General features: G+C 48.9%; 1 protein-coding gene across 10 annotated transcripts in view; it reads right to left on the reverse strand.

Moving 5' to 3' along the window:
* Window positions 1-11,394, reverse strand: part of TCF20 (transcription factor 20) — a 150,168-nt gene that overhangs the window by 127,716 nt on the left and 11,058 nt on the right. For 6 of the 10 annotated variants that reach the window (XM_055712861.1, XM_055712853.1, XM_055712856.1 and 3 more), the window contains exon 1: window positions 2,670-2,843. The exons of 2 other annotated variants lie outside the window; for them this stretch is intronic. The gene's annotated coding sequence lies outside the window, so the exon portion shown is untranslated. Of the gene's footprint in view, window positions 1-2,669; window positions 2,848-11,394 lie in introns of those variants that run through there. 2 more of the 10 variants (XR_008732647.1, XM_055712862.1) reach the window with 2 other exon arrangements.

Genomic DNA, 11,394 nt, shown 5'->3' on the forward strand with positions numbered 1-11,394 from the left:
ACAGTTTCCAGTGAGCATGTGGCCAAAGTACATCAAATTCATAATAAACCTAAAATATTCGAAATAAATTGTACCTCATGACTCAGTTTCAAAAGTGTGCTGTACGTTTTTTTGAAGGGAAGGGACAGATGAACTAACTTTCACTTGAAACATCCCATCCACTCTGGGGAAAAGCCAGCCTTTTCTCCTATTTGTGAAAACACAAGTTCTCAGCCACAGTCATTAGTCTTCCACGGCAGCTAATGACCCACATGAAACAAACTGTCAGGGTCCCAGTCCAGGCCCTCGTGACAGAACTGGTTACATTAAAAACTAGTCACATTCTTAGCTCTAAATTCCCTTCCATTTCCCACCATAACCAAGAAACATCCACAAAGGGAGGGGAGTCAGGACAGGAATCTTAGAAAAAGAAGGGGTTGGGGAAAAAAGAGCAATTAAAATCAGTAATGGCTGCTTTCACAGTTTTGCCTCAGTTTAGAGCATTAGCTCCTTTAACTGAAATCACACTACATAAGATTCATGGCTTTCATTAAAAATAAACCCCAGGTCCAAGTCTGCATGAAGATATGCATAAACTGGCAAATCTGGTTCACCCAAAGGACACCGACAAGGACCCGAATGCCACTGCTTAAAAATGCTGGGGTGGGGGTAGCATGAGTGGGCAGACTGGTAGTCTTTGAACAGTTGAGGCAAACAGCAGTATCTACCCAACCTCCTCGCTCATGCACTCCCTTTCTTTCCAAAGCCTGCAGCAAGAGGAGCAGTGAAATGTCTTGGGACACACTGGTTGCACCAGAAGCTGCTACACACCCTCAGTTTCCTCTCTCCCTGCTGCCTTCCCTGGCGTGTGTTCGGTTTCTGACTGCTTGAACCATGGTCCTGCCCCACCACCTTGAACCCAAATGGCTTCACCGGAGCTGTTTCTGCCCTCACAGGCACCAGACACCCAGAGGGCAACAGATGGGTTGCTTCTCCTCACCTTGTAGCTTTACCTAAGCTTAATTTTGACTTAAAGAGAAGAGATCTAGCACAATTATCAAGTCCAGCCCAACACCTCCCTCTGAAAGGGAACTGTGGTTTCTTCTGTGCCCTCACAAGCCAAGATAACCATGCATGACCGTGCAGGGGAAGACTCCTTCCCAGGGACACTTCCAGTTGGACAGAGCCAGGGTTAACGGGCGCCTGTGCTAAGACTCAAGCCAGGCAGCCACTTGGCATATAAAGAAACATGCTAGCCGTGCCCAGGAACAGGTTATTTTCTTACCACAGCAGAAAGGGTCATGAACCAAAAAACAAATTGAAGAAAATAAAGAAAAAAGAAAACCCTCAAACATAAATCCATTCTCTTCAGCAGCATTGCACTGTGCCATATACACCAAGAGGGGAGAGCACTTGCGGGACCAAGCCCCCTGCCCAGGCTGTCCACAGCCCCCCATTCCCATCACTCTTGCTCACCCTCTGCCCGCTCTTCTCCAACCTCCTGCCTGTCCCTGTGCCACCACAGCTCCCTGCAAGTCCCTCCTGCACCCCCAGCCCACGTCCCTAGGACCCCTTTCTGCTACCCACAAACTCCTCCTGACCCCTACATCCCCAGTGCACCACACTCTCAGCACCCACACGCAGCAAAACCGGGAAGAAGTACTCCCCAAACCAGAAAAAGCTTCAGACACCAGCCTTGCCGGGATAATTTTCACCCAGCGGCGGGTGTCCCCATGGCGCTCCATGGGCTCCAACCGGGAGTTTCCAGCCGTAAACCTCGGCCGCGTGTGGCACATGTGCGCGCCCCCGCCGCTGTCAACAACTTCCAGCAGCCACTGTCCCGGTGGACAAGTCCCGGGTGGGAGGGGGCTGCCTACCATCGCCAGCAGCGATCTGGCTTGGGAAAAGCAGCTCGTAAGCGGGATGGCGCTTCGACAAAAAAAAATAATAATAAAAAAATCACCTTAATATTCTTCTTAACAGCGACAAAGGTCGGTCAGTACGCCTTGGTCCATAAGGGGGGTGTGGGGGTGGGGGTGGGGGTTATGGGCGAAGGAAGGGGAAGGAAGGGGGGGTCACTGCACAAAACCGCACGGCAGTAACTGTTTGCTCGCCGTAACATGAACGTAACACGAAGGCACCGGAGGCGAACGAGGCTGCCCGCCGGGCAGGAACCCCCGCGCGGGGACAACCGGCGGTCTGCGGGCAGCGCCAGCGCCCCCCCCCCGCCCCGCGCCCTCGGCACCCGAGCGCGGCCGCCCCCGCCCCGCCCGCCGGAGACCCCCCGCCCCGCCGCGGCGGCGCCCGCCCTGCACGCGCGGGGAAGGCGGCCGGGGCGCGCGAGACGCGAGGGCGGCGGGTCGTTCCCCCCCCCCCCCCCCCCCCCCCCCCCCCCCGCCACGCGGAGCCCCGGGCGGGGGGGCGCGCGCAGAGCCGGGGTTGCGGCCCGCGGAAGAACAAACAGCCCCCCGGTAACACCGCACGCGGAGGGGGGGGGGGGGGCAACAAACCCCAAGATTTACAAAGTCACCCCAGCACAAATCGGGGGGAAGGGAAGGAAGCGGGGTGCCCGCCCCCCCCTCCCGCGCCGCCCCCGCCCGGGTGAAACCCCCGCCCCGCCCGCGAGGTGGGGGGGCGCCTCGCGCGCCAGGTGAGGCGGGCGGGCAACCGCCGTCAGGGCCGCCGCTTACCTGTGGGGGCCGGCCCTCAGGGTCCCATGGCAGCCCCGTCCCGCCCCGCCCCGTCCCGCGGCGGGCAGAGGGGCTCCCCAGTCTTTGTTGCGCGGAGGGGAGCGGGTACGGATCCTGTCAGCTCATGTGCCGCGGCGGGCTCGGTCTCCGGGGCTTCTCCGTGCTGGTCCCCCCCGCTCCCCTGCCCGCCCTCCGCCGGCGCTCAGGGCAGGCCCCGCAGCCGGGCGCGGGTCTCAGGCCCGACTGGCTGCTGGCAGAGCGGCGGCGGGGGAGGAGGAGGAGCCGCCGGCGGGGCGGGCTCCCTCGGCAGGGCCGGGCGCGGAGGAGGGCTCTGGCATCTCACAGCGCTGCCTGGAGGGGGAGGCGGCGGGGGAGGGCGCTGCCGCGGGCCCCTGTGCCCCGTCGCGTGTCGTCCCCGTGTACCCCCCGGCTCCCGCTCTCGCCCCCGTTTCCTAGAGGAGGCGGCGCCGCGGGCCCGCCCTCACCCCAGGCCTCGCTAGGATCGGCCTCTGCCCCGGCTGGGCAGGCCCCGCTCCGGGGCGGGGTGGCCGCCCGCCCGCTGCGGTGGAGCAGAGGGAGCCGCGGCGGGTCTGGGGACAGGCGCTGGCTTTCCCAGGAACGGCCGCCGGCCGCCTCACGGCTGGGGGAGCCCGCGGGGGAGCCGGGCAGCGGCGCCGCCGGCCGCCTTTAGCGTGGAGCAGGAGCGGATAGAACGGGTCCTTGAGTAGTGGGTCCTTCCCCTCCTGAGGCTGCTGTTGCTGCGCTTCGGGCCCTGATGCATAGGCCTGGGCCTGCCACAGCAGCCTGGAAAGTAAATAAAAACGTAATTATGTGTGTTCTAGTTTGGGCTCGCAACAAAAGAGAGGAAAAACCCCTCGTTTTCTCTAGAAGACATCAGAGAAATGGCAGGACTGAGTCAGAGCAGCACCCTACCTCCAAGAGTGCTGAACAGTCAAACCCTAAGACAGTCGGTTCCAACAAGCAGACGGCAACACTGCCCCCGAAGACCCCCCTGCGAAGACCCCCCTGCGACCTAGTGATCCTGTGGGCAGGCACTTCCAGACCCACAGCTGAGGTCTCTGTATTTAATATCTTCCAACGGATTTTTCTTAATGCATTGAGTATTCTTTTGGGGGTTTTTTGAACCATGTGAAATTTTCATATCTGCTACATCATGCCGCAAGCATCCAGCTCTCTTCTTCAGACAGCATTTAGTCATCTTTTGTTTGCCGAGCTCTAAGTGGGGGGCAGAAAGAGATCACCTTTCTGCAGCTCTTTAATGCCCCAATATGCCATTTTTCTTCATAGGCCAAGTCTGAAAAACATTACACCAAGCCAGGCTGTATATAGGAAACACAGATGACATTTCTATCAGAAATGCCGACAGCTCAGAAAACCTCAGCGTCTTTCATCAAATACAACTGCAAATTCAATGAGCAGCTTCCCTGCCGCTCTAGTCAGTCCCAAGATTGCTCCTACACTGGCATCAGCTTTCTAGACACCACAATTGACATTAAAAAACGGCACCCTGCAAGCTAGCACATACACAAGAACATACAGACCATAAAACTTCCCCTATAAAGTGGATGCAATAAGACCAGCAGCCATCCAAAACGCACCAAGAAGCTGTGAGATTCAGCCAGCCCTGCAGATACTGTTGCACCTGCACTGAGGGGAACACTGGTGATCTGCTTGATCCAGCAAGGTCACTTTTCCAGCAAAGTAGATATGAATTTACTACAATAAAGATATGACAGGAACAACAGCAATTTTAGAAAATCACTTTTCAAGGACTCAGGGTTTAATTGGTGTTTGTCTTGCGCAACAAAAATTAGCAAGGACTGGCAAAGTCTCTGACCACATTAGCTTTCTGCAAATTTGTTTTTCTGCTTTTTATTTCAGAGTCTGTACCGTAGCATTCCCTCCTACAACCATGTGCCCCTGATAGCGATAATATTCCACGCTAAAATTCATACATAAAATAATCTTTTAAATTACTGTCTCGGAAAGATTTTTTTTCCCTGTGTCTCTTCTAACCTTCAGGCTCTCCCTTTCCCAGCTTGTTACAGGAAGCAAATCCGCAGATGAAAACACATGAAATAGAACCAGATACCACCAGAGCATCAAACATGAAATACACCAGTACCGCTCCACAGACAGCATAATCAATGCCCTTCCTCACCTAGCAAAACCGCCAAAATTCTTTGTTCCTGCATGTAACTCATCCCAAATCTCTACAGTTCATCACTTCACCCAGCACACGAGATACCCCCACAGAAACCACGTGAATTAAACTAAATAATTTCTGTCTTAGGATGAGTGCGTACAGCCAGCCATTAAAGGACAGAAACATATACTCATCATTAAGAGAGTATCTGTCAGACAGCAACAACTCAAACCCCTCAGTTCCTTATCCCAAAGGAGACATACAAAATGTTCCCAAAAGATAAAGCTCAGAATTAAAACTTATAATCCCTGGATACTAAAGCTCATGGATTTAATGGAGGTGTTGCCTTCCTAGCCCATTACAGCCTCCCTGCTGACCTCTCCCTTTGTCACCAGCACAAACAACCCTTTTTTGCTAGTGCTCCAGCAGAGAACCAACAACCTGTCAGTCACTTCTGCTCATGCCCTTTCTGCTTCATAGGTGCTCCTTTTTTTCTCAAGTGGTCAAACTGATGAATATAATTAGATTAAAATAAGAACAACCGCATCAAACCTGTAGTTAGCTTGAATACTGCTGCTTTCTGTCAGATCTGATACAGAGACCCTGTGCCCAAAAGCTTGTTTGCTTTTTCCAGCCTTATCAGTTTATCTAATAAAAGATACCACCTTTTGCCACAAACCTTGCTTCCCTAGGATCTTTAGACCATCATGGCTACAACGCCACTTATAATGTCTTGCTTGCTTTGATTGATTCTTCCAGATTCTCTTATCTGTGAAATAGCGTATGATAAAATGTATTCCCTTCTGTATCGATTCTTACACTGTTTTCATAAATGTAATATCCACGTACTTTCTAGGACTGCATTAGCTGATCTGAATAACACCTGTCACATGGAGGGTTTGTTTTTCTTTTTCTTGTTCTTTCCCCAGGAAGAAAATGGTGCGTGGAGCAAAGTGTTTTGGTTTCATGAGGTTGGGGTTTTTTATTTCCTCTCCTCTATTCACGTTGCTCTGCGTTTATACCAGAGAAAATAAGGATGATAGCAATTTCTGTGCCAGACCTTATTTCCCAGGGAAGTTACTTTCAGAGTGTTGAGCCACCCATAGAAAGATGTTTCCTCCACAAAGCAACATTTTAATATGTCATTCCCCACCAAAGAAAAGCTAATCCATATTCTTGACAGTTGGAACAGAAACTTCTTAAGGGAAGAACAGTGTTTCCCTTTCTCCAGAAAAAGAGTTTCAACCCGTGATCCTCAGTATGTGGTGTTCAAACAGATTGTTGCAGGTTATTAACATAAAGGCCAGCGCTCTATGCAGTTACAAGTAGGAAATCTGGAAACCAAAGAGTAACATGCCTTTTAATTGCACTCAGGCAGATTATCATAGAACGGCTTGGAGGGGAAATGGTGGAGACAGACTATTTCATGCTAAAAAATAGAGAATTTACTTATATGTAAGGAATCACACTGTTGTTCCTCAAAGGGAAACCCTGAATAATCCTATGTGTCTAAAAAGGCAGTAGGTACAACATACAACCTACTGAAAGATAGAAACTGAGGTGAAGAGAGGAATCATCTGCACTCAAGCACTGAAAGCAGAAATACCAGAAGACCTCAGGGAGACAGGAGACAGCAGATTTAATATGTTTTTGCAATGTGATATGGCAGCAAAAATCATGCAGTTAATTTAATTTGGGGTTGTAAAGGCAGAGACCTCTTCTCAGAGATATAGGCAATAGTCCCATTTTTTAATATAGTCGTGAGACCGCAGTTTGAAGACATGTTTAGTTCTGGACAACTCAGTGCTAGCTAGATGTCAACAACTTGGGGGGAAATAAAAAAAGAGGAACATAAAATGATAAAAAAGCTGGAAGGGATTACAGCGTGTGTAGGTTGGCCAAATAACAACTGTGAAGAGCATCACGGGAATTGCCCGTAGAACTTCAGGGGTGGAGAAGCACCAGGGAGTGAGAAAGACTGTTTAAGGTTGTCTGAGGGAGTATAAATGGTATAAATGTAAATTAAATTAAGCAAAGGAAACATTAATCTACAAGACTGCAAGATGGCATCCCAGAGGAGCTCCCATCACCTGATTCACACAAGACTGGATGGAGCAAAGCATACAAGAAACCACTTAAGAAACCCTAACTGCAGGAAAGGATTAGATGAGGACAATATGCCTTTGGGATCATTTAACTGCCCACTAACCGGGACATCTGGAAAGCACTAGGTCTCAGCCCAGTACTACACCTGTAGTCCAAAATAACCATGCTTAGTTCCAGCAGGTAGCCATAGAGGGAATGCTGTGTTCAGAGGAGTTGGGAGTGTGTGTGGGGTCTGTATTGTCAGAATTTTTCCCTTTTACCGCTGGGATTCTCCTGAGAGGTTACCAGCTCATCATCTGGTAAGAAAGCAGCAGTGGCACTCCTGTGTTTTGATATTGTCACCGTAACATTCCCTTGGATTACACAGATTTTTTAGTAGATGTCCTGGATGGCACTTACCTCTCTCAGAAAGACTGTAGCATCCAGATACAGTGGTTAATTGGAATGAAAAAAAATCAGAGGCTTTATTATTCCTTAGTTAGAGGGAGGAGATCAAGATAAGTACTTTTTCTAACATAGGAAAGCCAACTTGAACTTGTACCCCTAACAACTTTACATCACACCGTGCCGGCACATATTCTCGCCTGCCTGTCATACAGAAAAGGAGCCCGAACAGTATAATATGTTCCTCCCAAGCAAGGGCTGATATACTATGTTGCTCTGCATCCTGGATGTGCCACACACAATCATGGAGGGGGGGGGGGGGGGAGGGGAAGGCCAAAACAATTTTATAGGAAGGCCAAAACAATTTTATAAATGTTCTATAAGGGGTTTGAATGTCTTTTCTTATTTGGTCTATATTTTTTTAACACGACCCCTTAGGGAGGCATGTGCAGAGATAATTACCAGTCCAACCACATACAAAGCACACAAAGGTATAGTCTCCCATAATTGTTGACCTTAAATGGCCTTTCTTTACTTAGAAATGTCATGATCTTCATAAAGGAAACTTTTCTGCTTATTTATTTAAATGAAAACCAAGGCCTAACATGCACAAGCATACACCAAATGTAAATGTACTAATGTTTGGGTTTGAGATAGTCTTGTAATGAATTGCTGAAGCACATCCTAAAAATAATCCATTACATCCCTCTAGTTTATCATGAACCTCCTGACTGTTTCACTTGTACTCTGCCTAATGGCCCGTCTTTCTCAGGACAATATATGATACAAACCTCTCTGTAATTCCATGCTCTTACCTTGCAGGTTATGTTTAAAAGAAAGAAAAACACAACAAAGGAAGTATTTTCTCCTTTCTTTTAAATGTAGCTCTTGTTTAAGTGCTAGGACAGGCACTGTCAGCTCTGAAAATTCAAGATTAATCAAGCAATTAAGAATTGATATCTGGTGACTTACCATGACTGGAAATGAGAGATGCTACATTCATTTTAGTTCTGCAAGAACCCAGAATAGCTAACCTGATTTTTATGGACAGCAAGATTATTTTATATCTTTTGGGGAGGAGAAGAAGAAGAGTTACAACTCCTTCTGTTAAACTTGTTTCTTTAAAATCCCCATCTGCATTTTGCACAATCCTTAGCAAAGGGCCGGTCTGTACAGAAGGCCATGCCAGAAGAGCTGTTGTACTTCAGATTCACACCCTGCCTTGACCTGAATGAGTCTGAAAGTGTACAGAAATCCCAAGAGAGCAAAAGCCAAGCTGAAGTTTTACTTTCTCTTCCCCATGTGCTAGTGCAGCACTGCACAGCCTGAATAAACAACCCAACCGAGCAGGAATTACATCACCTCAAAACTGTGGTTTCCTTTAAACATTAAAAAGAATGACAAGCATTTCCATTCGTGTAATTATCAGCATTATCACATCTCTTCACACCTCCTTCTTCTCCAGCATCCAACTGTTGGGATGGTAGGGACTTCCCTGCCTCCTTTCCTCACAGCAGAGAGCGCCTTTGCAACAAACAGCTGCAGCCATTTACTCTTCCATGTCTAACCCCTCTCAACATGCTCACACACTTCTTCAGCAATCAGGAAGACTTCTTGAGCTAGATGCGCGGCACCTCAGCACATTCCCTCCATAAACACTTATTTGGGGAATTACAGCATACATATTCAGGCTTTCCATGACAATTTGGCTCTGACAAGCTTTACCTGATTGCCAAAATGGTGAATACCTCTGTAAAAGAGAGGAGTAACTTCTCCTGCAGCTATGCTACCTCAGCAAACAGACCTCAGACAGGCAGACATGAGCCTGATCGACACCTGCATGAAAAAATAAAAAATGTGAAGCAAAGTGCTGCAGAAACCGGTGCTGGTGACTCAGGAAGAAACTTCCTTTTTTCCTAAAGTATGAGGAGCTCAAACAGGGACTACCCACCTAGCTACTGGCTCCTACCTGGACAACCTGATACAAATAAGGACACAGGAACCTGAATTCTCTACGCAGCTTCACCTCTAACTCTCTACAATTTTGGAGAAGTCACTTAACCTCCCGAGTCTCCATTTTTTTCTGTGTATGAAGCTGAAACATCATACTAAGCCTTGCAAGGACTTCTGAAATCTTTTATTTTAATGGCACGTGTCAGTGCCAAAAGCACTGTTAGTAGCATTACAGGGCTAATTCCCTCACAAGGGAGGGAAGCTCACTGTGGTACAGGTATTTTGGGTACAATTACTACCACTGGACGTACTCAGATATCATTGCATAAAAATGTAGGCAGACAAATCTTTCAGATGGGACAGAAACCAGAGGCCCTGACTGGTTATTAAAAGATGTAACATTTTGAGGAAGCCCATATGTTAGCTTTTCCATGTTCACCCTGTTCCAATTTGGTTAATTACATTCTGACTCCTTAAAGCAGGGTGGCTGACCTGCCTGGCCCTACCAGCTGTATATCCAAACCTTCGTGTGGCCCGGAGCAATACAACACAACCCACATACTTTAAAGAACTGAAAGAAAAGAGGAGCCCCAGGAGAGGTTCATCGGCTGGTGAGGAGAAAGACTCCCTCCCAGAAACGTGAGCCCACTCCTCCTGCCTAAACAGTCCTTGCCTCAGGAGCTGACAACTTGCCCTCCTGTGTCACTTCTCATGGGAACCTGCCTGGTATTGTCAAAGCACCATCGCACTTTGTTCCCAGGTGGCCGTGTCATTGCAGAGCTGGTGCTGTGAACCTTGCAGATACACAGCTCACAACACAATTTGGCAGCTTGAAGGCCTGGTTATTAATAGTGAAGTACCTAGTAACATACTAGTTACTAATAGTAACCTGCATTTTTATTTTATCATTAACAAAGGAAAACATTTTATCCCTGACAGTAAGTGGAGACCGGCTTGCCCTAGAATCAAGCAAAAGAAGACACTGAAGGTTCACATTCTCCTCTTCCCTTGAAGACCACTAGTGCTCTCTGACCTTGTCCTTTTTTGCTTATAAACTCTTAATGATACTTCACTGTGCATGGCAAATCTTGACCACCACAGAATCCCAAAACACAGAAAAAGCAGTATCTGAGCCTTCATCAGCTTCCTGACACAGCAAAGAGGAGCAGCATATACTGCAAAGAATTTTCTCACCACAGACACAAAATACGTTTTCCCAAACCCAAGGCAAGATGACATTTCCAAATGGTGAAATAAGGTGGTGGCATCTCCAAGCAGCCCCTAACATCTTACTAAGTGTGCATTTCAGATGCCAGTCTCACCCAGTGATGGTGTCAGCAGCCACTCTCCTGTCCCTCACATTGGGCAGCCCCGTGCCAAGACCCTGGTACCAAGTTAAGCTATTTGTCCAGGCTTCACAGACACAAAGGAGGGGAACCTGTCCTGCCCTCATCTCTTCACAACTGCTGGTGGCACCTGGGCTATGGTGCAAAGCTGTGAAGGGTGCCAGAGGCACCAGCCCTAGGGGCAGAAGACAGTGATGGTTGGGAATGTTCTGCATGGCTGTAGGTGTCCACCCCCAGAGTCTGTGGTCTGGGGGCTACCAGGGGAGCTGGCAGGGGGATGTGGGCAGGTAGGGGACAGGAAAGAGAGCAGAGAGGACCTAGGGCACCATCTGGTGGCTTCAGTCACTGCCTTCCCTAAATCCTTGTCTCACAGGGTCACAGTACTGCAGGGCCAAGGGCTGAAGAAACACCAGGTCTTTCCAAGAGACAGCCCAGCAGGAAGAAGAGACCTCTGCCCTTGGCCCAGACTAGCATGCCCTTAGGGCACTGCTGGGTGGGACAGCAGTGCAAACCAGAGCAGCAATAACCATTCCACTTGGGTGCTGTTCAGTCAAGTACTCCCCTTGATAAAGAACCAGGCCTAGATGAGTATTTAGAGATGATTTACAGTAGTGACACCCCTGAGAAGGAAAAAGGAGTGTAAGAAAGAGTGATGAAAGAGAACACCTTGGACTGCACCTCGGACATACATTTCATTGTCGTCATCCACCACCGCAAGTTCTTTCTTATCTACAGATAAAGGCAAAATATAGTTGGTGTGTTTCTTACA

The sequence above is a fragment of the Falco cherrug genome, chromosome 5 (assembly GCF_023634085.1).
Source record: "Falco cherrug isolate bFalChe1 chromosome 5, bFalChe1.pri, whole genome shotgun sequence".
In the NCBI taxonomy this organism is placed as follows: Eukaryota; Metazoa; Chordata; class Aves; order Falconiformes; family Falconidae; genus Falco; species Falco cherrug.